Genomic DNA, 13,544 nt, shown 5'->3' with positions numbered 1-13,544 from the left:
ACAAGACGTTGGGAAATGAGTGACAATCACGGTGACTCACCAGTGACTCACGGCCTACCCGTACCCGTACCCGGCCGCACCAGGGTCGCAAACGGGTACCCGTACCCGGCCGGGTACGGGTAGCCGGGTATCGGGTAGGGTACGGGTATCGGGTAGGGTACGGGTATCGGGTAGGGTACGGGTATCGTGTAGGGTACGGGTATCGGGTAGGGTACGGGTATCGGGTAGGGTACGGGTATCGGGTAGGGTACGGGTATCGGGTAGGGTATCGGGTAGGGTACGGGTACCGGGTAGGGTACGGGTATCGGGTAAGGTATCGGGTAGGGTACGGGTATCGGGTAGGGTACAGGTATCGGGTAGGGTACGGGTATCGGGTAGGGTACGGGTATCGGGTAGGGTACGGGTATCGGGTAGGGTACGGGTATCGGGTAGGGTACGGGTATCGGGTAGGGTACGGGTATCGGGTAGGGTACGGGTATCGGGTATCGGGTAGGGTACGGGTATCGGGTAGGGTACGGGTATCGGGTAGGGTACGGGTATCGGGTACGTGTATCGGGTAGGGTACGTGTATCGGGTAGGGTACGGGTATCGGGTACGGGTATCGGGTAGGGTACGGGTATCGGGTAGGGTACGGGTAACGGGTAGGGTACGGGTATCGGGTATCGGGTAGGGTACGGGTATCGGGTAGGGTACGGGTATCGGGTAGGGTACGGGTATCGGGTAGGGTATCGGGTAGGGTACGGGTATCGGGTAGGGTATCTGGTAGGGTACGGGTATCTGGTAGGGTACGGGTATTGGGTAGGGTACGGGTATCGGGTACCGGGTAGGGTACGGGTATCGGGTACGGGTACGGGTATCGGGTAGGGTACGGGTATCGTGTAGGGTACGGGTATCGGGTAGGGTACGGGTATCGGGTAGGGTACGGGTATCGGGTAGGGTACGGGTATCGGGTAGGGTACGGGTATCGGGTAGGGTACGGGTATCGGGTAGGGTACGGGTATCGTGTAGGGTACGGGTATCGGGTAGGGTACGGGTATCGGGTAGGGTACGGGTATCGGGTAGGGTACGGGTATCGGGTAGGGTACGGGTATCGGGTAGGGTACGGGTATCGGGTAGGGTACGGGTATCGGGTAGGGTACGGGTATCGGGTAGGGTACGGGTATCGGGTAGGGTACGGGTATCGGGTACGTGTATCTGGTAGGGTACGGGTATCGGGTAGGGTACGGGTAACGGGTAGGGTACGGGTATCGGGTAGGGTACGGGTATCGGGTAGGGTACGGGTATCGGGTGATTGCTGCTTGTGTTGCATTTCGAAACGTCGTGAGAATTTTTATAGTTTTATATTTTTATTATTTAGTTATTTCCCTTCTACGTGACTTTACCTAAAGAACCGCGAGTACGAATCCATGCAGTCACGAAAGCTTTAAATCTAAAAATTATTTTAGTTGTTTTTATTTATTAAAAATGTTTACCTACATGGCTTTAGCGATAAAAAAAACCAAAGAGTTTGCTCCCTAAACTGTGGAATTGTCTCGTACAACAGAGTTAAACAAAGTTGTCTCGGCAAAGTGACGTAGATAGAAAATCAATTTTAAAAAATTTAAAAAATCTAATTAAAATAAGAACTTGAAAATAATAACATCATATTTAATTGACAAATAATTAATAGCTAATTATAAAATGAAACTAATATATTTTAAGTAATAAAATAATGATTTGCTACTGATAAAATAAATCTGGTAAATTGTAAATAATAAATTTGAATAAATAGTTTAATTGGAAATAATAAAATAATAATATGCACATTCTAAACAAAAATTTACATAATTTTTTTTTAAATATTTAAATGATTCGAAAATTGTTAAGTGGTAGTAAGACAATTCTTAAATAAACCTCATATATTTAAAATAATAAAATAATGATTTGCTGATAATAAATTACATCTGGTAAATTGGAAATAATAAAAATTATTAAACAAAAATTCTAAATTGGAAATAAAATAATAAAATGCTAATTGTTAACAAAAAAATAATAGATTAAAAATAATAGAATAATGATTTGCTAATAATAAAATAAATCTGCTAAATTGCAAATAATAAAATTGGAAAATAAAATTCTAAATTGGAAATAATAAAATGCAAATCATAAAGAAACAAAGAAATTGATTTAGAATAATCAAATAACGATTGGCAAATACTTAAATAGTACTTTTTTTTTCTGGTGACTTGAAAAGAATAAAATTATTAAACAAAAATTCTAAATTGGAAATTATAAAATGCAAATCATAAAGAAACAAAAAAATTGATTTAGAATAATCAAATAACGATTGGCAAATACTTAAATAATACTTTTCTTTCTGGTGACTTGAAAAGAATAAAATTATTAAATAAAAATTCTAAATTGGAAATTATAAAATGCGATTTTTTATCAAAAAAATGTAACATAAAAATAGATAAAAAATAATAAAATATTTTTTTGAAAATAAGAAAAGCAAACAAAATCACGACGTTTCAATCGCAACACAAGCGATCGAAACGTGGCGAGTTTATTTGCTTTTATTATTTTCTATTTATTATTTTATTATTTTTAATCTATTATTTTAATTGTTTTTGTTTATAATTTTCAATTTATAATTGTATTATTTTCAATCTATTATTTTATTTTAACACGTAGCAGGCTTTCGCGACCAATATTGTTCATAATCAACGATTTTTGGGTTTAGATCGCCGCGTTATTTATAAATGTGTCGTAACCCTCCACCACCGGACACGGCCAATCAGTAAAAAAAAGTGTCACGTTGACAAAAGACAAAATAGTTCACCGCTTTAGCCCCCACACCGGTGTGTTTATGCCCGATGATGCTGGATGCAATTACCAGCGAAACGTCGTACAACTCAAATTGTAAATGTTGTGGTGTCACGCTTCAACACTGCACCGGTGGGCTAAAGCAGTGAACTATTTGTCTTTTGTCAACGTGACACTTTTTTTTACTGATTGGCCGTGTCGGGTGGTGGAGGGTTACGACACATTTATAAATAACGCGGCGATCTAAACCCAAAAATCGTTGATTATGAATATTATTTTATTAATTTCAATGTATTATTTTTATTTTTTTAGTTTATAATTTGCATTTTATTATTTGCAATTTATCATTTTTACTTTATAATTTTATTAATTTAAATTTACCAGAGTTATTTCAGTATTAGCAAATAATTATTTGATTATTTAAAACATATTAGTTTTATTTAATAATTTTATTATTACCTATTATTTTCACTTCATTTTTATTATTTTAAAGTTCTTATTTTTTGTTATTCGATATTATTATTGTTATTTAATCTTATTATTTTATTATTTCCCTTCTACGTGACTTTACCGAAAGAACCAAGAAGATGAATCCTTGAAATCACGAAAGCTTTAAATAGAAATTTAAACGAAGTTGTTCATCAAAAGCGTTGTTTTTTTTTACTTTTTTTAAAGAGTTTATTTAAATTAATTATTGCTACGACTCAATCGTTTTTAATATATTCGTGCTCTTACGATGATTATTGCTTCTAAGATGTTTGTATTTGTGAAAATGGATACGGGTAAGGTGGAGATTTGGGACGAATGTGGAACCCCCCAATCTCTGCTTTGTAAAGTTCAGGGAACTCCCCAGCATACGAACACTCCCCTAGCTACGAACACTCCTCGACATACGGACGCTCCTCTACTTGTGAACACTGAACTGCCTACAATCCTCTACATACGAACGCTCCTCCACCCACAAACACTCCTCCACATACGAGCACTCCTCCACATACGAACACTCCTCCACATACGAGCACTCAACATACGAACACTCCATTTACTAACTGCCCACAAACACTCCTCTACCTACGAACACTCCTCTACCTACGAGCACTCACCCACATGAACACCCCTCTACAACCGAACACTCCTCCACATACGAACACTCCTCCACATACGAACACATGCACACGGTCACTCCTCTACCTACGAACGCTCCTCTACATGCAAACACTTCCACCCACAAACACTCCTCCACATACGAACACTCCTCCACATACGAACACATGCACACGGTCACTCCTCTACCTACGAACGCTCCTCTACATACAAACACTTCCACCCACAAACACTCCTCCACATACGAACACTCCTCCACATACGAACACATGCACACGGTCACTCCTCTACCTACGAACGCTCCTCTACATACAAACACTTCCACCCACAAACACTCCTCCACATACGAACACTCCTCCACATACGAACACATGCACACGGTCACTCCTCTACCTACGAACGCTCCTCTACATACAAACACTTCCACCCACAAACACTCCTCCACATACGAACACTCCTCCACATACGAACACATGCACACGGTCACTCCTCTACCTACGAACGCTCCTCTACATACAAACACTCCTCCACATACGAACACTCCTCCACATACGAACACATGCACACGGTTACTCCTCTACCTACGAACGCTCCTCTACATGCAAACACTTCCACCCACAAACACTCCTCCACATACGAACACTCCTCCACATACGAACACATGCACACGGTCACTCCTCTACCTACGAACGCTCCTCTACATACAAACACTCCTCCACATACGAACACTCCTCCACATACGAACACATGCACACGGTCACTCCTCTACCTACGAACGCTCCTCTACATGCAAACACTTCCACCCACAAACACTCCTCCACATACGAACACTCCTCCACATACGAACACATGCACACGGTCACTCCTCTACCTACGAACGCTCCTCTACATACAAACACTTCCACCCACAAACACTCCTCCACATACGAACACTCCTCCACATACGAACACATGCACACGGTCACTCCTCTACCTACGAACGCTCCTCTACATACAAACACTCCTCCACATACGAACACTCCTCCACATACGAACACATGCACACGGTCACTCCTCTACCTACGAACGCTCCTCTACATACAAACACTCCTCCACATACGAACCCTACGAACGCTCCTCTACATACAAACACTCCTCCACATACGAACACTCCTCCACATACGAACACATGCACACGGTCACTCCTCTACCTACGAACGCTCCTCTACATACAAACACTCCTCTACATACAAACACTCCTCTACATACAAACACTTCCACCCACAAACACTCCTCCACATACGAACACTCCTCCACATACGAACTAACATTGCCCACACACCCCCAAGCTTTAAATCGAAATTTTATTATGTTTTAGGTTTATTATGTTATTATGTTTGATTTTTGATTTTATTAGTTTTATAGTTTAGTTTTATTATTTATGTTTTATTTTTATTATTTGATTATGTATTTTTTATTATTTTATGTTTTTTATTATGTTTTATTATTTTATTATTTCCCTTCTACGTGGTGACTTTACCGAAAGAACCAAGAAGATGAATCCATCCTGCAGTCACGAAAGCTTTAAATCGATATTTGCTTCTCTCTTTGTGCGAGGCGCGTGATGATGTCAGCTGATGTCAGCGATGATGATGATGATGATGCTACTTGCAACTGTTCCAGAGTTTGCTCCGAGATTTATTGAATTGAAAATTTTATTTTAATTTTATATCTACTTGAGTTCACCGAAAGAACCAAGAATATATAAAATAAAAATGTAAAATAATAAAATAACATTAAAATCTATTTATTTTTGAAAAGAAAAGCTTTCATTATTTTTTAATATTTTTTTTTCGATAATAAATTGTAAACAATAAAAGCTTTCATTATTCTCAATTTTAAAAATGTTTGCAAATTATGAAAGCTTTTATTTTCAATCAATTATTTAAAATCTTATTTTATTATTTTAATTTTATATCTACTTGAGTTCACCGAAAGAACCAAGAAAATATAAAATAAAAATGTAAAATAATAAAATAAAAATCTATTCATTATTGAAAAGAAAAGCTTTCATTATTTTCAAATCATTTTTTTCCAATAATAAAAGGTTTTATTATTTTACATTTGTATTTTTTCAATAATAAATTGCTAATTAGCAAAGCTTTTATTTTCTTCTTCGTGCTTTCGGAGTCCCCGACCCTCTGCTCACGATCATTAAGGACCTTCATGATGGTGAGCGGGCCCGGGTAAAACTACGTGGCCGGGAGTCGGAGCCTTTCCCTGTACACCTTGGGGTGCGACAGGGATGTCCTCTGGCTCCCACATTATTTCACATCTATTTCGACTGCGTAGTTCGTGAAGCCTTCAATAGCTGTACCGGGGGAATTTCCATCTGGTACAGATACAATGGGAGGCTGATCGATGCCCGGGTGCGGTCAAGGGATGGCTCCCTATTGGTCAACCACGTTACGTATGCCGATGATTTGGTAATAGCTGCTCACTCAGAGGAGGAGTTGGAGACGCTGCTGCTGAACCTGGAGCGTGCCACTAAGAGGTGGGGCCTTACCATCAGCCCCACAACAACGAGCGGAGCGCCGGGTGGCTAAAGCACAGCAAGTTGGCACAGTAGGGGGCACAGGTGGTGCATCAGCCAGTCATCTCGGTCATCTCAGTCGACCCGTGGCACCTGCTGGGTCTGCCCCTTGACCTCCTGCCAGCGGGCGTTCGACACTTCACGTGGCCTCAAGGTGCACATGGCCTGGCACAAGCGTCGTGGTGACGTCACCACCACTTAGTGGCGAATGGCGGTTGTTGTTGGTGATGGAGATGGTGGTGGTGGTGGAGGTGGTGATGATGGCGATGGTGGTGATTGTGATGATGGTGGTGATGGTGGAGGTGGTGATGATGGTGGTGATGATGGTGATGGTGGAGGTGGTGATGATGGAGACGATGGTGGTGGAGGTGATGGTGGTGATGATGATGATGGTGGTGGTGATGATGGAGGGTGGTGATGGTGGTGATGATGATGATGGTGATGATGGTGGTGATGATGGTGATGGAGATGATAGATCCACACTGTAAGTCAGCTTTGTAGTCGCGAAATGCAAAAGGACGATGTTTTATTATTATTATTCACCGCCATCATCACCGCCCCCATCATCATCACCACTCCCATCATCATCACCCCCCCCATCACCGCCCCCCATCATCACCGCCCCCCACCATCATCACCACCCCCATCACCGCCATCACCGCCCCCATCATCATCACCACCGCCCCCATCATCATCACCACCCCCACCACCATCATCACCGCCCCCACCATCATCACCACCCCCACCACCATCATCACTGCCCCCATCACAGCTCCCATCGACACGGGGTAGTATGGGGGGGGGTACACGGGGGGGCGGGGACACGGGGGGGGGGGGACACGGGGGGGGGGGGACACGGGGGGGGGGGGACACGGGGGGGGGGGGGGGAGTACAGGGGGGGGGCTCCCAAGCAATCAGTTGATCACAACGTCTTGTGAGTGGGGTGAGTGAGTGGGTGGGTGAGTGAGTGGGTGAGTGAGTGGGTGAGTGAGTGGGTGGGTGAGTGAGTGGGTGGGTGAGTGAGTGGGTGAGTGAGTGGGTGAGTGAGTGGGTGAGTGGGTGAGTGAGGTGGGTGGGGTGAGTGGGTGGGTGAGTGAGTGGGTGAGTGAGTGGGTGAGTGAGTGGGTGGGTGAGTGAGTGGGTGGGTGAGTGAGTGGGTGAGTGAGTGGGTGAGTGAGTGAGTGAGTGGGTGAGTGAGTGGGTGGGTGAGTGAGTGGGTGAGTGAGTGGGTGAGTGAGTGGGTGGGTGAGTGAGTGGGGTGGGTGAGTGAGTGGGTGAGTGAGTGGGTGAGTGAGTGGGTGAGTGGGTGAGTGAGTGGGTGGGTGAGTGGGTGGGTGAGTGAGTGGGTGAGTGAGTGGGTGAGTGAGTGGGTGGGTGAGTGAGTGGGTGGGTGAGTGAGTGGGTGAGTGAGTGGGTGAGTGAGTGGGTGAGTGGGGTGAGTGAGTGGGTGGGTGAGTGGGGTGGGTGGGTGAGTGGGTGGGTGAGTGGGTGGGTGAGTGGGTGGGTGGGTGAGTGGGTGGGTGGGTGAGTGGGTGAGTGGGTGAGTGGGTGAGTGGGTGGGTGGGTGGGTGAGTGGGTGGGTGAGTGGGTGGGTGAGTGAGTGGGTGGGTGAGTGGGTGGGTGAGTGAGTGGGTGGGTGAGTGAGTGGGTGGGTGAGTGGGTGGGTGGGTGAGTGAGTGAGTGGGTGAGTGAGTGAGTGAGTGGGTGAGTGAGTGAGTGGGTGAGTGAGGTGGGTGGGTGGGTGGGTGAGTGGTGGGTGGGTGGTGGGTGAGTGAGTGAGTGGGTGGGTGAGTGAGTGAGTGAGTGGGTGGGTGAGTGAGTGGGTGGGTGAGTGAGTGGGTGGTGTGAGTGAGTGGAGTGGGTGAGTGAGTGGGTGAGTGAGTGAGTGAGTGGGTGGGTGAGTGGGTGGGTGAGTGGAGTGGGTGAGTGGGTGAGGTGAGTGAGTGGGTGGGTGAGTGAGTGGGTGGAGTGAGGTGAGTGAGTGGTGGAGTGAGTGGGTGGGTGGGTGGTGAGTGAGTGGGTGAGTGAGTGGGTGAGTGGGTGAGTGGGTGGGTGAGTGAGTGGGTGGGTGGGTGAGTGGGTGAGTGAGTGGGGTGAGTGAGTGAGTGGGTGGGTGAGTGAGTGAGTGGGTGGGTGGGTGAGTGAGTGAGTGGTGGTGAGTGAGTGAGTGAGTGGGTGGGTGAGTGGGTGGGTGAGTGGGGGGTGGTGGGTGGGTGAGTGGGTGGGTGAGTGGGTGGGTGAGTGAGTGGGTGGGTGAGTGTGTGGGTGGGGTGAGTGAGTGAGTGGGTGGGTGAGTGGTGAGTGGGTGGGTGAGTGAGTGGGTGGGTGGGTGAGTGAGTGGGTGAGTGAGTGGGTGAGTGGGTGATGTGGGGTGGGTGAGTGAGTGGGTGGGTGGGTGAGTGGGTGAGTGAGTGGGTGAGTGAGTGAGTGGTGGGTGGGTGAGTGTGTGAGTGGGGTGGGTGGTGTGGTGAGTGAGTGGTGTGGGTGGTGGGTGGGTGGGTGGGTGAGTGGGTGGGTGGGTGAGTGGGTGGGTGGGTGGGTGAGTGAGTGGTGGGTGGGTGAGTAGTGTGTGAGTGGGTGTGTGAGTGAGTGGGGGTGGGTGAGTGAGTGGGGGTGGGTGGGTGAGTGAGTGAGTGGGGTGAGTGAGTGAGTGGGTGGGTGAGTGGGTGGGGTGAGTGGGTGGGTGAGTGGGTGGGTGAGTGGGGTGGGTGAGTGGGTGGGTGTGTGAGTGGGTGGGTGAGTGAGTGGGTGGGTGAGTGGTGAGTGGTGGGTGAGTGAGTGGGTGGGTGGTGTGAGTGGAGTGGGTGAGTGAGTGGGTGAGTGGGTGGTGGGTGGGTGAGTGAGGTGGGTGGGTGGGTGAGTGGGTGGTGAGTGGGGTGGGTGAGTGGTGTGGGTGGGTGGTGTGGTGAGTGGGTGGGTGGGTGGTGGTGTGGTGGGTGGGGTGGTGGGTGGGTGGGTGGGTGGGTGGGTGGGGTGGGTGGGTGGTGGTGGGGGGTGGGTGAGTGGGTGGGTGGGTGAGTGAGTGAGTGGGTGGGTGAGTAGTGAGTGAGTGGGTGAGGTGGGTGGGTGAGTGGTGGGTGAGTGGGTGGGGTGGTGAGGGGTGAGTGGGTGTGGGTGGGTGGGGTGGGTGGGGTGGGTGAGTGGGGTGAGTAGTGGGTGGGTGAGTGAGTGAGTGGGTGGGTGAGGTGAGTGGTGAGTGGTGGGTGGGTGGGTGAGTGAGTGGGTGGGTGAGTGAGTGAGTGGTGGGGTGGAGTGGGTGGGTGAGTGGGTGGGTGAGTGAGTGGGTGGGTGAGTGAGTGTGGAGTGGGTGGGGTGGGTGAGTGGGGTGGGTGGGTGGGTGAGTGGGTGGGTGGAGTGAGGTGAGTGAGTGGGTGGGTGAGTGAGTGGTGTGGGTGGGTGGGTGAGTGGGGTGGGGTGGGTGGGTGTGGTGGTGGGGTGGGTGAGTGGGGTGGTGTGGGGTGGGGTGGTGGGTGGGGTGGGTGGGTGAGTGAGTGGGTGGGTGGGTGGGTGGGGTGGGTGGTGAGTGAGTGGGTGAGTGGGTGGGTGGGTGAGTGAGGTGGGTGAGTGGGTGGGTGAGTGGGTGGGTGGGTGGTGAGTGGGGTGGGTGAGTGGTGGGTGGGTGGGTGGGTGAGTGGGTGGGTGAGTGGGTGGGTGGGTGGGTGGGTGAGTGGGGTGGGTGGGTGGGTGAGTGGGTGGGGTGTGTGGGTGGGTGAGTGGGGTGGGTGGGTGGGTGAGTGGTGGGTGGGTGGTGAGTGAGTGGGTGGGTGAGTGAGTGGGGTGGGTGGGTGGGTGGTGTGAGTGGGTGGGTGAGTGGGTGGGTGAGTGAGTGGGTGGGAGTGGGCGAGTGGGTGAGTGGGCGAGTGGCTGGGTGAGTGGGTGAGTGGGTGGGCTGGGTGGGTGAGTGAGTGACTGACTGAGTGGGGTGGGTGGCTGGATGAGTGAGTAGGTGGTTGTGTCAATAAAACCCAGAGCCCTCCCATACGAACCGTCCAGGTGCCAGGCTAGGTGCACCTTGCCAAGCCTAGGTGAGTGTGTGGCTGTGTGTCTGTGTGTAGTGTATAGTGTAGTGTAGTAGTGTTTAGCGCTGCGCTACGAACCCGGCGACCCGAGTTCGATTCCCGCTCACGGCTCAACACCACCGGTGACGATTATCTAAACCGGTCCTGGACGCTCCCCCTAAGTAGACTCAGCCTTAAAATGAGTACCTGGTGCGGTGTGTAGTAAACATTGCTAGCCACTGGGCAGATCAGTGAGTGGGTGAGTGAGTGAATGAGTGGCTGAGTGAGTGGCTGAGTGAGTTGAGTGGCTGAGTGAGTTGAGTGAGTTGAGTGGCTGAGTGAGTTGAGTGAGTGAGTGTCTGAGTGAGTTGAGTGGCTGAGTGAGTGGGTGGGTGAGTGGCTGAGTGAGTGGCTGAGTGAGTGAGTGGCTGAGTGAGTGGGTGGGTGAGTGGCTGAGTGAGTGGCTGAGTTGAGTGAGTGGCTGAGTGAGTTGAGTGGCTGAGTGAGTGGGTGGGTGAGTGAGTGAGTGGCTGAGTGAGTGGGTGGCTGAGTGAGTTGAGTGGCTGAGTGAGTGAGTGGCTGAGTGGCTGAGTGAGTGAGTGGCTGATTGAGTGACTGAGTGAGTGGCTGAGTGAGTGAGTGGCTGAGTGAGTTGAGTGGCTGAGTGAGTGAGTGGCTGAGTGAGTTGAGTGGCTGAGTGAGTGGCTGGGTGAGTGGCTGAGTGAGTGAGTGGCTGAGTGAGTGAGTGAGTTGCTGAGTGAGTGACTGAGTGAGTGGCTGAGTGAGTGAGTGGCTGAGTGAGTGAGTGGCTGAGTGAGTGAGTGAGTTGCTGAGTGAGTGGCTGAGTGAGTGAGTGGCTGAGTGAGTGGGTGGGTGGCTGAGTGAGTGGCTGACTGAGTGAGTGGCTGACTGAGTGAGTGGCTGAGTTTTGCCGTGGCGTGGAGATTACGTAAACGCAGCAGTGCCGACCAGTATTGCCGTGCCAGGCTAGGTTCACAATGTCTTGCGGTGGATCACCCTGGTCCCATCGTCTTCGTATTCTTTCTTGGAGACCCACATCCTCTTGAAGGTGTCCAGCGACGCCAGGATAGACCCCCTGGGAGACACGGGGAGAGACACGGGGGAGACACGGGGGAGACACGGTGAGATACGGGGGAGACACGGGGAGACACGGGGAGACACGGGGGAGACACGGGGAGACACGGGGAGAGACACGGGGGAGAGATGTGGAGACACGGGGAGAGACGGGGAGACACGGGGAGAGACGTGGAGACACGGGGAGACACACGGGGAGACACGTGGGAGACACGGGGAGACACGGTGAGACACGGGGTAGACACGGGGAGACACGGGGAGACACGGGGGAGACACGGGGAGACACGGGGAGACACGGTGAGACACGGGGAGACACACGGGGAGACACGGGGAGACACGGGGGAGACACGGTGAGACACGGTGAGACACGGGGAGACACACGGGGAGACACGGGGGAGACACGGGGGAGACACGGGGGAGACACAGGGAGACACGGGGGAGACACACGGGGAGACACGGGGAGACACGGGGGAGACACGGGGAGACACGGTGAGATACGGGGAGACACGGGGAGACACGGGGGAGACACGGGGGAGACAGGGGAGACACGGTGAGATACGGGGAGACACGGGGAGACACGGGGGAGACACGGGGGAGACAGGGGAGACACGGGGGAGACACGGGGAGACACGGGGGAGACAAGGGGAGAGACACGGGGAGATACGGGGGAGAGACACGGGGGAGAGACACGGGGAGACACGGGGGAGAGACACGGGGAGACACGGGGGAGACACACGGGGAGACACACGGGGAGACACACGGGGAGACACGGGGTAGACACGGGGAGACACGGGGAGACACGGTGAGACACGGGGAGACACGGGGAGACACGGTGAGACACGGGGAGACACGGGGAGACACGGTGAGACACGGGGAGACAGGGTGAGACACGGGGGAGACACGGGGAGACACGGGGAGACACGGTGAGACACGGGGAGACAGGGTGAGACACGGGGAGACACGGGGAGACACGGTGAGACACGGGGAGACACGGTGAGACACGGGGAGACACGGGGAGACACGGTGAGACACGGGGGAGACACGGTGAGACACGGGGTAGACACGGTGAGACACGGGGAGACACGGGGGAGACACGGGGAGACACGGGGGAGACACGGTGAGACACGGGGGAGACACGGGGGAGACACGGTGAGACACGGGGGAGACAAACGGGGAGACACGGGGAGACACGTGGGAGACACGGGGAGACACGGGGAGACACGTGGGAGACACGGAGAGACACGGGGGAGACACGGGGGAGACACACGGGGAGACACGGGGAGACACGGGGAGACACGGTGAGACACGGGGAGACACGGGGGAGACACGGGGGAGACACGGGGAGACACGGGGAGACACGGGGAGACACGGGGGAGACACGGGGAGACACGGGGGAGACACGGGGGAGACACGGGGAGACACGGGGAGACACGGGGAGACACGGTGAGACACGGGGAGACACGGGAGACACGGGGGAGACACGGGGGAGACACGGGGAGACACGGGGAGACACGGTGAGACACGGGGTAGACACGGGGAGACACGGGGGAGACACGGGGGAGACACGGGGGAGACACGGGGAGACACGGGGGAGACACGGTGAGACACGGGGAGACACGGGGGAGACACGGGGGAGACACGGGGGAGACACGGTGAGACACGGTGAGACACGGGGAGACACGGGGAGACACGGGGAGACACGGGGAGACACGGGGAGACACGGGGTAGACACGGGGTAGACACGGGGAGACACGGTGAGACACGGGGAGACACGGTGAGATACGGGGAGACACGGGGAGACACGGGGGAGACACGGGGGAGACAGGGGAGACACGGTGAGATACGGGGAGACACGGGGAGACACGGGGGAGACACGGGGGAGACAGGGGAGACACGGGGGAGACACGGGGAGACACGGGGGAGACAAGGGGAGAGACACGGGGAGATACGGGGGAGAGACACGGGGGAGA

At 51.9% G+C, this 13,544-nt stretch overlaps 1 long non-coding RNA gene across 1 annotated transcript in view; it reads right to left on the bottom strand.

Annotated features, from left to right (window-relative positions):
- Positions 1–10,950: 10,950 nt before the first annotated feature.
- LOC144740521 (uncharacterized) overlaps positions 10,951–13,544 on the bottom strand; it is a 7,580-nt gene continuing 4,986 nt past the window's right edge. The window contains exon 3 of the long non-coding RNA XR_013589652.1: positions 10,951–11,575. This is a non-coding gene — a long non-coding RNA (uncharacterized LOC144740521). The remainder of the gene's footprint in view (positions 11,576–13,544) is intronic.

This window comes from Lampetra planeri, unplaced genomic scaffold (assembly GCF_965212315.1).
Source record: "Lampetra planeri unplaced genomic scaffold, kcLamPlan1.2.h2 scaffold_225, whole genome shotgun sequence".
Lineage (NCBI taxonomy): Eukaryota > Metazoa > Chordata > Hyperoartia > Petromyzontiformes > Petromyzontidae > Lampetra > Lampetra planeri.
This window is presented reverse-complemented; position numbering and strand designations above follow the sequence as displayed.